At 47.2% G+C, this 15000-nt stretch overlaps 1 protein-coding gene across 13 annotated transcripts in view; it reads left to right on the top strand.

The window, feature by feature from the left end:
• The window catches only part of PMCA (plasma membrane calcium-transporting ATPase 3), a 359249-nt gene that overhangs the window by 43908 nt on the left and 300341 nt on the right, over positions 1–15000 (top strand). The window lies entirely within an intron of this gene.

Raw genomic sequence — 15000 nt, 5'->3', positions numbered from 1 at the left:
GACGCCGGACTCTGACACGGGGCCTTAACGTATCGCGTTAAAAAAAAGTTCATTCATACGCCAGCATTCAGCTCTAACCTCCAAGGAAAGTACTTCAACACGGGGACGTTTGCACGAGTGAGTGCCGCTAGTTAAACAGTGACAAAACGAGTAGCGTCGCTACTTGGCATATATAGTAAGTTCCTCGCACGTTCTCTGCACACATCCACCCCAACTCACACGCAAACTTACGCCCACTCTATCGCCAACGTATCAAGAGTAAGGGAACGGGCGCATACTTGAATCAATGCGCTGAAGCATGGATGTCGGTGACTACATCGACAGCACACTAATGTTCGAAGCTGAACATTTCGTAATGGTCCACATAGTAAGCGAGTGACTGCGCTAATACGTATTTGCTACAAGCTATCTTGAGGTACATGTACGTTCCAAGCCTTGTGGCCAGCAAGAACAAATCTGTCGCAACGGAGCACACCCACGAGCAATCACCCATAAAATAAACAATCCGATAGTGACCGCTCGGGAACGTTACTGAGTCAAATACGTGACAAGCCGCTGCTTAAAAGTATTTGCTAAATAAAGCACGAGAGGCTAAACGCGCTGATACTGATCCACTTCTTAAGCAGAAAGTTATGAAAGCTTGGAATAAATCTTTAGATCCGCTTTTATTACAAGCACCGTATATATGCGCTGTTCTCACCGTTTGGACAAACCATAATGAGCTCCGAGAGCGCTTACATGTCCCTAGAAGATGTAGCCAAAGCTTCGCGTGTCGTTTGCACAGTCACCGTCTACGATATCCGCCGAAACAGAGGCTTGCAGAGCTGCACCGGCATCATGTGCATCCATTGTAAACACAAAGGCAACGGAAGCAGCTGAGGCAACCAATGGACGCGTCGCCACGTGATCAAACATGACAGCGCGCACGGCATCGCCGTGAAAAGGGTCAATAAGAACTGAAAGTCGGCCAAGTAGATGTGATAGATTATTTCGTGGTAGGGGGATGTGGGATGGGCTTCTGCCGTGTTTCAACAACTCAGCGTTGCGACTTCCGGTAGGGTCTTGGTTTCAGATAGATGTTGCGAAACTCAGGTTAGGCGTCGGACCACATACACAGCGGACGGCTCTGCGTGGGTCGCCGTACCGCGTTTCAGAGGAGAGTGTATGCAGTGCCGTGCAGTGTTAAGAGGATGCTTTAGCTCGGCGGCTCCTATCTAAACACATGGGAAAGGAGAAATAGTTTTTCTCGACAAGGGGCACTGCACCGAATTTTGGTGAGGTTTGTCGTATTCAAACGATAAAGTAAAATTTAGTCACTGTTGCAAGCACGTTTTTTATTTAGGCTGTCGATATTTTTATACAAAACTGTCAAAAATCGCAAGATTACAGAAGACGAAACTGTCATGTTTACAACTCTGTAACTCAGCAATAAAAATCGATATCGTGATTCTGTAAACTGCATCTAATAGTACATCTAAAGCGGGGGAAAAAATGTATAGCACGCCGCTATGCAATGTACCGATCTTATGTGAGTATGACTTTTGCAATACCCTTGTAAACATTGCAACAAATTCACGTAAGCTGTAAATTTATAAATCAGAAATAAAAAAAAATTATTATGGGATTTAACGTGCCCAAACCACTTTCTGATTATGAGGCACGCCGTAGTGGAGGACTACGGAAATTTCGACCACCTGGGGTTCTTTATTAACGTGCACCTAAATCTAAGTACACGGGCGTTTTCGCCCCCATCGATATGCGGCCGCCGTGTCCGGGATTCGATCCCGCGACCTCGTGCTCAGCAGCCCAACACCATAGCCACTGAGCAACCACGGCGGGTAAAAAATCAGAAATAAGAAAATTAGATTTATAAATCAGAAAAAAAGATTTATAAATCAGAAATTTATAAACCAGGAAATATAGAAAGAAAAGAAATATGGGAGTACAGAATTTATGGGTTTCATTATAGATATGTCAGAGCATAAGTTTAGTTACAAGTTGAGTTACTGAAATGTATGGAATAATTGGAATTAATTTGAAATCACTGATTACCGTGCACTAAAACACAGAATCGTTGACATTAGAGACCCGCCACGTGAGCACGACTTTGGCGAAATTCCTGGAAACCCGGAAGTAGAAAGCGGAAGTAATTACGTTCCTAATGACGTCACACACAAGACGGTGGCACTATACTTAGCCGGCTAAATAATGGAAAACAGTTGCCTCCGAGTTCGGTTCGTGCGTTGCGTTCGCCTATAAGTTAGCCTCTAAAGTCCACCAACGCCGAGGTGCGAGTGCCACTAAGACTCACCTAAGTCAAAGATTACGGTCGCCTACCATATATATATATATTTGCCGCTGTAAAAAGCGGCGACGCTTTACATTGTCTGACCTTCCTGGCCATGAGCGAGAATTCATTTCGAGCGAATGCAGGCTCACGCATGCGTGACTCTTGCAAGTGACTCATGTTCGCGGTGCGCGACTTGTCTGACGTCATACGTATCCGTGACGTCATCCGTTCTCGTCGCCATGCGATTCTCCTTGTGGCCGTGGGCAGCGGCGGAACTAGGCGTCCTTACGCCCTCCGTGCCGCGCGTATGAAGGAGCTTTGCATGTTATTTTCAAGTAGGTGACGTCACGAATGTACGCGCGCGCGCGCGTCTCGTTCTTTACCGTATAGCTCGCGCACGTCATCGGGCGGCTTTCGTAAAGAGGAACGCAAGCTCGCCCCGTGAAGAAGTGTTTATGACTGCTTTTCTGTTTTGTTTTCGTTTCTGTCTTTCTTTTCTTCGCCCACTCCGTCGCGGCACCCACGTCTGTCTAGATGCCCTTCGAAGCCGTGGAAATGGGTCGGAATTCTAAATACGTACGCCGCTTTGAAAGCTCTACAACGATTAACAGACTATAAAAGAAACGGATGTAGGTGGTCAGTGGACTTAATACACGTCCCTACAGGTTTTCCATTCCGCCTGTACGTACCGTATAGCGCATTTTTTTGTTGTATATCCTCTTATCGCACATTGTCTAGCAGTGCTCTTCAAAAATTAACTGGGAAGCAATTACGCGTAAAATATCCGCGGCGGATAAGAAGTCACTCGCATGTGGAACGGCGTGGATGTGGTTTAATTATATCCACGCCGTCGGCTTTCGAGGAACTTGACAGTAACTCGACCTAGGCCGTGGTGTCGCCTCGTCAGGTAAGAAGAACGCGCGAATTACGTTTTCATTATCGCGAAGTGACAGCAGCGTAGGGTGTAGCGTATACCATAGCAACCGACCACAGAAGCTACATCTCCGTCTCTTTGTTTAGGCAAAGAAAAACAATTTCTATGTCAATAAGGCAATAAACATGAAGAGGAAGTTACTTTTTCTACCTGCATGGTTCCTTGAGCTGTCTTCGGGCCTCAAGAAAACGTAGTAGTAGCTGGTTAAAAGTATATGGTGGCATGTCTGCACTTCATGAAAACCAGCTTGCGCTTGTTGTTTGAACAGATTTGATAACATGTTTTGTTCGACCACCAATATTGAACATTGTCAGCTTGGGTGACACGTGTGGAGCTAACCTGTTCATCCTGCGGAGCGAATATGTCGCGTCACCGATTCATGTACTCCCCCTCCCTTCTCACTCGAGGAATAAAAGACCGCGCACATCAAACTTACTGGCACGACAATAGCAAGCTCGGAAGGTATCGCGAAGTTGCTTTTTTTCTTTTTTTTTTCTGTAATCGCTGTCCCAGCGTGTGTAAAGACAGCACCGATGAAGAGGTCTGCTCCTGACCGCACTGCACGAGTTTATTTGAGCCGCGATCGAAGCCAAGCGTTTATATAGGCCGCGTACACGGAGAAAATCGAGTACTGGCGCGCTCCGTTTTGCCGTTCCGTTTGAAACGCATAGCACTACGGGCTTCGGCGTGACCGATGTTGCTGACAACGCGGCACCGCGCGCATTTCCTCGCCATTTTCGTCTCGACAATTGTGTGATGTAACGCTTTCCATTCAGCAGCGTCCTTCTATGCGAATGCAAATTTTCCCGCGCTTCTTCGATACTATGTATGAGCGCTTGCTTGCCCCCTGGAGCATCGTTCGCGTGTGCATGCGTACCAGTGCACGGTATGCTCCAGAAGGAAATCGATTATTTGCACATACCCGTTTCGGTTGGAAACGTTTTTCTTTATATTGCACAGAATCATTATTTCGGTGGTCGCGTGACGGGCTCTGTCCTTGAGATGACCGTTATTCTAAAACAGTTCTGCATGGATATTGAGTGAACGTTTTCAAAGGTCTGCTGCATAGCGTTTATACGGATTGACGAAAGCTGCTGGTTCTACAAGTTTACCTGTAGAACCAGCATATATATATATATATATATATATATATATATATGGCTATGCCAACGTATCTTTTTTTGACATTTTACAGAGAGAGCAGTCTACGGATGCAGGGACTCGGTGTAGCGTTGCACTCCTAGCATATAACATAAACGGAGCCCATAGCCACACAGGTGTGTAGTAGTGTGTGAAGAAACGTAATAACAGTGCCTGCATAACTCGGTCGCAGGGATTACCTTGCGTGCCCTAAGTAAACCAAACGTCAAAAAAAAAAAAAAAAATTACCCGTTATAATCTGGTGCTTCGTAACTTCGTAAGCAACCGGCCACGAGGAAGTGACAGGGTGCTACGCTATGGTTGTAGACATCTGGGCCTCCAGCTTTTGTCGCTTTACGGCTTAACGGCGCAAACGCGCGCTACTGGCCGAGCGCTGCCGAAGCGACAAAGCGGCGATAAAGCCACAGTTAGGGCTGCGGCCGTGCTTGTTCACCCATTGCACGCTTGAGCGCAGCACAATGGCAGTGCGCAAGCGCTCCATCGCGTGTTCTTTTTTTTCCCCCGTATTTGGCAGGCGCTCTTTGACAGGCGAAAAAAAAAAAAAAGAAGACCCACGTGAGACAAACGCGTAGAAAGCAATCTATTAGGTGGTTTCTGAATGTACTCTACAACTTTGGCATCACACTTGGGCTCTTAAGCCGTTAATTAAAAATGTTGCCCGATTAGATGTAAATAAATAAATAGTTATGGCGAAAATAATAATAACAAAAAGATACCCCGAGTTACTCTAGGCTATTGCCGTTACACTATACGTTCGGTTCGATTCGCCTCCAAAGTGCGCCTTTCATTTTTTAAGTCTTGGGTGGGGCAACCGGCACACACATCAGTTCGTTTACGCATATACTATTGCTTGCGCTTCACGGACGTCTGCGACGACGTCAATGTGGAACGAAGAAGTGTTTTTTTCTTTTTTTCTCGAATGGAACGCGCCGGAGGGCGAAGCTGAGATACGTAACCCCGGGAGCGTACGCATGAGATCCTGCGCTATGCACCGCCGCCAGTCTGCGAGGCCATTCCTCCGATAAGCGATGCCGCGCCGTGGCTGTGCGTGACCTTGCGATTCTGCAGCTGTATACATGTGTAAGCTACTGTCCGTGGTTACACACGCTCACCCGAGCGATCGCACTTTGATAACGTGCGTTCTTTCCTCTTAAAAAAAAAATTTGGGCGTTTCGTTACGGAGTTTTGGGCACTAACTCAACAAGGAAAAGGCGAGCAAGAAACAACGCAATAGTATGCTCCATCTGTGCCCAAATCAACCGCAAAAGCTGGATGGATGGATGGATGTTATGAGCGTCCATTTTGGAACGGGGCGGTGGGTTGCTATTGCTATTATACTGCCTAATGTCCTACCTAGGTTAAACAATGAAAAAAGAAAAAAAAAATATTATGAACTACCACGCCCAAATTTTCTGATCCCCTATTGCGAACTGTGCTTTTGTACGTCTCCGACTTTTATCGTTTCCCTACTTTTCTTCCACCAATCCTCCAATTGCCTCTTACTAATGCCTATTGCGGACATGTTTGCTTTACCACTGCTCCCGCTGAACCCAAGGGCTTCAAGGAGGCCAGTGGTGCCTAAATCGACCTCTGGGTAGACGTCTTCACATTCTAATAAAACATGCCCCGTCGTTTCCCTAGCTTTACCGCAGCAAGCACATGCTTCTTCTTCCTTCTTATATCTCGCTTTACAGGTGCGTGTTCTAAGGCATCCCGATCTCGCTTCGAAAAGTAATGAGCTTCCCTTTGAGTTATCCTAAATGGTTTCTTTCCTGATTTCGTTTTTTCCTCTTAAGTAGTTACTCATGGCAGGTTTCTTTTCCATTGCTGCCACCCATGAGATTATTTCAGCCTCTCTGACTGTCCGCTTGACCTTCTTTGTTGCTGTGTTGCCCATCCTACAGGCCGCATACTTGCTGGTAAGCTTCCTAGTTCTTTTCCTCCACTGTGAATCAATGTTTTTCGTGTACAGATAACTGAACACTCTCCCAGCCCATTTACTTTCTTCCACATTCCTCAGCCGTACTTCATACTCAATTTTACTGCGAGCTTCCCTCACTTCAAAACTAGTCCAGCCCATATCACCCTGCACAGCTTCATTTGTAGTCTTCCCGTGAGCGCCCAATGCGAGGCGACCCACTGACCTTTGGTTCACGTCGAGTCCTCATTGTACCCCTGATTTAAAGCAAACAACCGCATTTCCAAAAGTAAGTCCTGGAGCCATTACACCTTTCCACATACCTCGGAGGACCTCGTGCCTATTGTATCCCCATAGCGCTCTGTGCTTCATTATGGCTGCATTTTCTTCCCCTTTACTGTTATGGTTTTTTTCCTGTGTTTCCATATATCTATTGCCTTCGTTTATCCGTGTACCAAGGTATTTATATTCTGTTACCTGAGGTATTTCTTGGCCCTGTATCTCCACTGTCTGTTCACTGTTTTCATTGAATACCATAACACCTAATTTTCTAACACTAAATTTCAAACCTAAATTGTTGCCTTCCTGTCCACAGATATTAGCAAGACGTTGCAAATCACTTTGCTTGTTAGCTAGCAACACAATGTCGTCCGCATAAAATAAACCTGGGAGTTGCTGCTCTACTACTGTACCCGCCTATTTGTATGAGAGATTAAACCCGATATTACTTCCTTCTAGCGCCCTCTCCATCCTCACCATGTACATCATAAACAGCAGCGGGGATAAACGGCACCCCTGCCTCAGTCTCTTGTTGATATGAACTTTCTCCTCGCTCCTCATCCCTTCCCATTCAACGCAAACTGTATGACGTTTGCTGACATGACGTGTTGATGCCATCTACCGACGACGTTTCGAACAAAGAGCCGCTCGTAAAATAATGTTCGTCTCTCCAGTCGGACTGGATGAGCTTATTAATTAATTATGGGGTTTTACGTGCCAGAACCACTTTCTGATTATGAGGCACGCCGTAGTGGAGGACTCCGGAAATTTTGACCACTTGGGGTTCTTTAACGTGCACCTAAATCTAAGTATACAGGTGCTTCGCCCCCATCGAAATGCGGCCGCCGTGGCCGGGATTCGATCCCGCGACCTCGTGCTGAGCAGCCCAACACCATAGCTACTGAGCAACCACGGCGGGTAGGATGAGCTTAGAATATTACGCAAATAAAAGTGTCAAACGCGAAATGACTCTTCAGACTTAACCACTGTCGCGTTGGCGCTCGAATTCCGCACAGACGCCCTGCCCTGGGATTTCGCGAGACTAACGCTATGGCGCCGTCCTATAGGGTTCTACGCCCCCTGGTGGCAGACGGCGGCCACCATTCGTTTCGCTGAGAAAAAGAAATCCTATTTTTTTTTACGGCTGGCATGTCGCCTCAGCTGACGCTTCTTTAGATGTCATCTTAACGAATCAGGTTATAGTATAATGCAACCCAAACGCGATAATAAACAAAATGCGCCTCCAAATGCCACCTCTCCGTGAAATTTGATCTTGAACAGGCTAGCTGGTTAGTAATACCAGGGAGAGCCACCTATATCCAACTGCGCTATTTACGCAGCACATGGTGTATAAATACAATCCTCGTGGCATGTGCATGGTGTAGAAAGCGACGTACCGTGGCTGTATACCTGAAGCTCCTTTGTCGGTTTTGTTGCACGGCATGGGATAGTGGTTCTGCTGAACGGCTGCTGCGGTAGACCTAGCTGAACATTTACCCACAAAAGCTTTAGGAGTGCAGCAACTGCAACTACAGCTCAAGTATCCGGCCGCCCTATATAATTACGCAGCCTATAGAGTCAAAGAAATACGCTGCATAGGTCGTGTCGAAGGCATATTTCGTCTCACTTGCAGGCTGCATCCCCAGTTCGCCAGGCATTTAAGCTTGTCCGCATTTATAGCATTCTGAACACATTTTTGGGCAGGTACTTGTACGTACAGTCAAACACAAAAGTTTACGGACCACGGCATCTCGTAAGACGTTGAGTTTCTGAGCAGCCTGTAAATGCAGCCGGTAAAACCGGACGCCGCTAAGCGGCTGTAAATGCGAACACCAGGCTTCGTCATGACGGTGCTGAAATATTACTACGAGGCGCTGTCAGCGATGAAGATGAAGAGAGAGAAAACGACGGCACTGGGTAATGTTCGCATGGTTTGGTAGCCATCTTGAATGACATCCGGAGCGTCCTTCTGTATATAACCTGTAAATATATTATACGTCTTTTCCTCCCCCCATTTTCATCTGCGTATTAAGCTTTTTCTCAGATTCCTCGCTCCGTAAATTCTTGTGGGCGACTGTACCTCAGTTGGGGTTTCCGGCAGCCATGGTTCTCGAACGGGCTTTTGGAGAACGAGGACTCTGTTGTTGATGATGATGATGATGTTGATTTCCCTAAAATAGGGCTCTGTACTTCTACGCCTTCTTCTTCTCTTATGTTAGTCCACGTGTTGCCCAATGTTCAGTCGTTTGCATAATTGACCATAACGCTCACAGCCACCGATTTCAGTCTCGTATTCGCTTGTCTGCATCTGCTGCAGTGTCATGACAAGCACAACCGCAAACTTGTAGGCGCCGTTATATTTTTACCTACAAGACACGCGTTTATGCTGCAGATGCATAAAAGAGTTTATAAGGGAATACATATGCTGTTCGAAGATTTCGAAACACGCTGAAGACGAGGAGTTTTAAAGCCGACTTTGCTCCTTATTCGTTGGTGACTCAGACACAAGGTTACGTCAGCGGGCAACTCTGAGTTCTGAGTCACCCGTGGTGAGAAAGCCGACGCCGGTTTTGAAATGAATGTTGGTACTGCCACGCCTAGTTTGGCGTGCATCTTCCTCGTGCGCGCTAAAACGTACGTAGTTGTGTGACCTTTGAAAAGTAAATAAAATTAAATGCATTAAAAAAAAAATATATATATATATATATACACAGACGACTTTCGTCACAGCGGCTCACCACAGGGTTTGCATAAACATGTCTGACGCAGGGCGCAAGATATTACTAGCGCATTTGTTTTTTAGTCTCTAGAGCGACACACACACCTGCCGCGTGCAGGTCCTGTAATTCAGATGGGGTGATTGAAATGACGTCAAGGCGTCAACAGGAGGGCTGGCAGTGTGCACATGCGTTCGAACTTGATTTTATTATTTTTTCTCTCAACGTCACGCTTCAATATCAGATTTTTTTTACGTGTCCATCGGCATTTCTTTTAAAGCATATAGTTATCATCACTCATAGCGTCTTAGTCTATATGGAGTTGGAGTAAGCACACGCATCCAGCCTCACCACCTAACCTGCAGCTGTATCTAATTTAATTTACTAGGACGATAATTAATGAAAATAATTATGTATGTATGTATGTATGTATGTATGTATGTATGTACGTATGTACGTATGTATGTATGTATGTATGTATGTATGTATGTATGTATGTATGTATGTATGTATGTATGTATGTTCGAACAGTCTATGACGGGTGTGCGGTGTTTCTGTAAGACTACAGCGGAGTTCTCGCCATTCAAATGGAGGTGCACTATAAGTATCAGCTTTGCAGAGCCAAGGAGCCATATTTTTATTCCATATACCTATTCCAGAAACTTACGTTGAGCTACTCGTACAGACTTGCTAGGAACACTATAACCGCTTATTCCGCAGCCACTGCCACTACTATACTGTAATGCCGAACGAGAACGAGACCCGCTATACGATTAAGCGGTTTCTCTTCGCCCCCTTACACTTCTCTTTTCTTGTTCTTCTTTCGCCTCTTTTCAATGCGCCGTTGAAAACGGCCCCCCTCGCGCACGCCACCGCGCCCCCGGCTTTTACCCGTTTCTTGCAGTTTAATTAGGCCGGCTTCGCCACGCAATCTGTCGCCGCGCGCTTCCTCCGTTGCTGCGGCGTTGTTGGTTCAGCTGTTGTTTTCGCCCCCGTCGCGCCCACGGATCCCAGGCCCGCGCGCGCGTGCATCGGAGCTAATCACGAAGAGTATGCTACGGGCTGTGGGGGCGCCTGCTCACGCGCGCGCGCCTCTGTGTACCGTAATTTCCGGGATGCAGTCTCGGCACCCGGTGGACGCACCTGACAGAAACGAAATCTGTCTGAACCATGGGGGCTTGTTGTTCCTTTTTTTTTTTTTGAGGACTTTCTCGGCGCGTTGTTGCAATTCTTTGCATAGGTGTGGGCAAGTACTAGAAATGTCGAATACGAATGGATTGGTCTTTCCATTAGATTTGTATTTTTATTCGACATTTCGCTGCTATTCGAGGTGGTCGAGTTGTACACGAGCTTCGGTTAAAGTATAACGACGCTCGTCGCACTCTCGAGCATATATGCGGACGAATTTGTTGTCTGGGTTTAGGCGAATCAGTTCATTATTTGGCCAGTTTCACCACGTTAGCACCCCATGAAAGAACGGGAGAGTGATGTAGCATTACAATACTCTCCTTCAACGGACACAATACTCTGCGGGCATCTGGGGACGTGCTGTTCCATTCTTTCATTAGCGTCATTGTCACGGTGGCTCCGGATAACCGAAAGCACTTGTTTCTCACCTATAAGTTGGCTGGAAGTCTAGATGCGAAGGGCGTTACATACATGCATAACAAATTTCGCAAGTAAGCCCAAATTTGCCGAACGGTCTGCACGCAAACTTCTTATTTAACCTGGTTTACAACTACAAACAAAATGGAAAATGAAAAAGAAAGTCGATATTTGATTCGATATTCGTAGGTCGTTTGTCTCGAATATTGAATTCGATTCGGAAGCTTCAGGATCCAAACACCCATGTTTCTTTGCCTTTGTAGAATTGTTCTTTTGTCTGAACAAAATGTTATACACAATTTATGGGGTAAAAGTTGTTAGGACGTTTCTTTCTTTTATGCATTTTGTGGTCCGTAGACCGTCTTTAGTCGAAGGTCTTTAAGTAGAGTATTTCCTTCTTCTACTCATATTCTATATGTATAGGCTGTTTGTAGACTGACGTCGCTTAAGTGTTTGCTTCCTTTAGTACAGTTTTCATCTATATATTGTCTTCAGATAGTTGTTGTCACGCAAGATCGTCTGTTTTTATTGGTATAATTTTGGTCCCATAGGTTGTACGTATAGAAACGTCGTTAAGGTGTTTGTTTCGTTTAGCATACTGGTGGTCTACATACCGTCTTCAGGCAAAAGTGATTCAGGTGTAATTTATTATGTGGATTTCTCGTCCGTGGAATGTTTATTCATTGATGTTGAGGTGCATTTCTTGGCCTACTTGTGGTCCATAGGTTGCTACACTGAGAGATCTCTCTACACGTCATTTAATTTTTTTAAGAGCTTTTATGGCGACATGCGCGTAATCGATATTCTTGAGAATCGATGTAGCAGTCAGTTCCATTCGCCAGCCGTACAACCAGTGACCAGTACTATATCAGCGCTTTTGAAGCAGAGCTCCTTACGTAGTACAATGAGAGAGAGAGAGGATAGCAAAATAGCGACTTTTAGCAAAAGCAGCAAAATAACAAACGAGAGGATAGCAGATAGGATGTAGCAGAGAAGATGACTATTAAAATATATACAACAGAGTTGCTGAGTATGAGTTATTCATAAATTGCTTGTGGACTGACTTTTTCGAGATGGTCGCTCTCTAGCGCTCCATATTGCGCCTGTTGAAATGAGTGGGAAGCGAGTGCGAGTCAGGTGCATTCGCGAGTCGAGTAAGCAGACCTGTGGAAACGGACGACGCACAATGCTTTCAAATCCAGTTGACAAGTGTACGTCTGTCCACTTTCACCCCACAAGTACACAGGATGCATCTTAGCCGCGTTTAGCGTCTCGCTGAAGAGCCCTCCGCTTACGACGTGATACGGGACGGAGCGTACACTCTGTAAAATGCGGTATGTCCGCACCTGCATGCGGAGGCCGCACCCGAGGCATCAGCGACGTGTCCCGCACGCGCTATCAATTTGCCTCCGCCGGCGAGGACGCCACCGCCGATGCTGTTGCCGCTGTTGCTGCCCTCTCCCCCCCGGGCAGCGCTTTTCCTCGATGGCACGCCAACGGGCTTGTACCTTAATTTGCCTGCTTCCTGCGTGCGGCGCGCTGCGCTGTTGTCGCGCTGGTTTGTGGCTGTCGGTCGCCAATCTGGCGCAACGTCGAATCTCGAACGCCGCGTGTGTGTGTGCGTCGAACTTGGCGTGACAGCGGGAGGACGCTCTTCGTGCACCGTATACCGTTGCAGTAATCCTTTAGATGAATTAATTTAGACGGATTATAGATAACGCAGGTATATACTTCTAGCACTCCGTTTTTCCTTCTGGGAGACATTTTTAATGCCATTAGTATTTTTGCCTACTTCGACAATTTTGAATCTATCCATCGTAAGTCTATCTCTTGAGCCGATCCAGTGGCCCAAGTTGTCTTCTAGCTTGAGCCACTAGGTCTGTGCTCGAGGTCGTGATGGCGTCGTGGTCTTTCGATCGTTGTCATTCCGTCGTCATGCCGTTTTCGTCGTGCCAGCGTCGTCATACAGTCATCGTCATCCCATTGTCATCGTGCCGTCGTCGTCACGCTGTCGTTGTGTTATCGCCATCCTTTGAGAAACGTCATGTCATTGTCGTTGTGCTGTCGTCGTCATACCGCCTTCCTAGTTGATGCCATCGCGTTCGTTCCATCGTCGTCGCTGATTCGTCGTCGTACACTCGCCGTCATGACGTCATGGTCATGGCCGACCCTCGAGGGTGGGTGTCGTAGCAAAGTGGGTTCACCCCAAGGGTAGGGTAGCCGACGCGCCCGGTCGGCTACCCTACCCTTGGGGTGGCTGAAAGGAGGAAAAGGAGAGAGAAGAAAAATAATAAACAGTCAGTCATTGTGAAGACGATAACAGAGGAATGTCCGCTGTCACAAGCCTTCGTACAGTCTTCGACATGTGCAGAAGGGCTTTGTCGGACTTGTGCCTGCAAGAATGCACAGGGCATGGTCCCAGCATCTGTTCACGCGAGAGCGGTCTAGTATCCGATCGTCTGAGTCTAGCTTGTAGAGCACATCCTTGAGTGTCGAAATCAATGTGTAACACTCTCTAATGCGGGTTAGCGTATGAAGAAAACAAACTGTGAAATCAGATAAAGAGTAGGGGAAATCAGTTGTCACGCTTAGCTGAAATGTACAAATGTTATGCTAGAGAGAAATGAAAGTGGATGAAAAGACAACTCGCTGCACGATGGCAGCCGAACCGTCTTCTTCCGTATAACGCGTGCGTGGCTTTATAAATTAAGATACCACGGTGGCCATTCCGCTTTCTTTGGTATTATTTTAAACACAAGATTATCTCCGGGAGTGTTAGGCAGTGCCACTCATTGCCATGGCGGTGGAGCATCCTTTAACCATGGTACGTGGTACGTGATCTTAGAAGCCGGCACCTAGCCAACAGACCCTCTTATGCTACCTCATCGCATCAAGGTGGTGTGCTACAAGTCGCTGTAGCTCCCAGCGTTTGCTCAGAAATTGTCAAGCTATAAGAGCTGCCGAGTTCACTAAGGCACGAAACGTTGTACGCCCAAGAAAAGAAAAAAGAAAAAGAAAACCGTGCCGGACGAGAGCTCCTAGTAAACGACGGAGAATCGGCAGTCGGAAAGCGTCGGCGTTTGAATTTTCCCTTTCCCTCACCGTCTGCCGGCCACTCCACCGGGTCCATATTGCCACCACCGCGCCATCTGACGGCAAGCACGTGACGACGAGTGCCGTGTCGACGCGCTTCTGTACATCGAGCGAGCAACGGTGGTGATCTGTCCAGCAAGGCGGGCATAAACGATGTTGTGTCCTGCGTGACCCTTGTTTTCCGTGCGTATGCGACGATCGAGCATCGTGGTTTTTTCCTCTGTCTGCACGCGTCGTCATACGCGACGTGCTTGAGCTTTCTTCCCCGTAGACGATTTTAATAGCAGCGTGAGAACGTGCCGCTACGCTCCGATGTTACCGCGGCATAGCTCACGGTGCCAGCGTTTGAGGCCAGCTCTGGACACTGTCAGATTCGCCATGTTCTCAGCTCTTATTGGCTCCCAGTGCGGCTGCGTCCTCTCTGATTGACGCAAAACTTAAAAAAAGAAGACAACTGGCGGAACTCGACAATATGGCGGAATTTGACAGCGTCACCACCTTTTTATGTTGACAGCTCTGAAACCGTTCCCACGAATAGGCACGCGATGATTTCTCACTCGCGAGGTTGCATTTGCCATTGGGAGTTACAAACCCGTACCTAAGCCTCTAGCAGGCCACGCGACTCCAAACCAGACACGCACAAATGCCCTTACTGAGAGCCATAATGATCGCTCTAAAACACACAACAGGCGGGTGATCCCGCTTACCGACACCCATCCAAACGTCCAGACCGACACTCGAATAGTGGGAGGCCGTGCTGTCCAGCTCGGACCCGCGCGCGTTTTGGTTTCCGAATGAAGTTATCTTCTCCTGGCGCATGCGTGCACCGATGCGAGGAAGCAGTGCTGTGAACGGCAGCGTCCACTTCTTCGGTCAGTGCTGACTGGGAAACGGTCGTCCCACGCTTCCGTCATCGCCTCCATCGTCCACGCAATGGCAAACACTCAGGAATAGTTACCAAGAGATAAGTCAGTACATGCATTGTTGTCACAGACAGTTATTT

Source organism: Dermacentor andersoni, chromosome 6 (assembly GCF_023375885.2).
Source record: "Dermacentor andersoni chromosome 6, qqDerAnde1_hic_scaffold, whole genome shotgun sequence".
Lineage (NCBI taxonomy): Eukaryota > Metazoa > Arthropoda > Arachnida > Ixodida > Ixodidae > Dermacentor > Dermacentor andersoni.
This window is presented reverse-complemented; position numbering and strand designations above follow the sequence as displayed.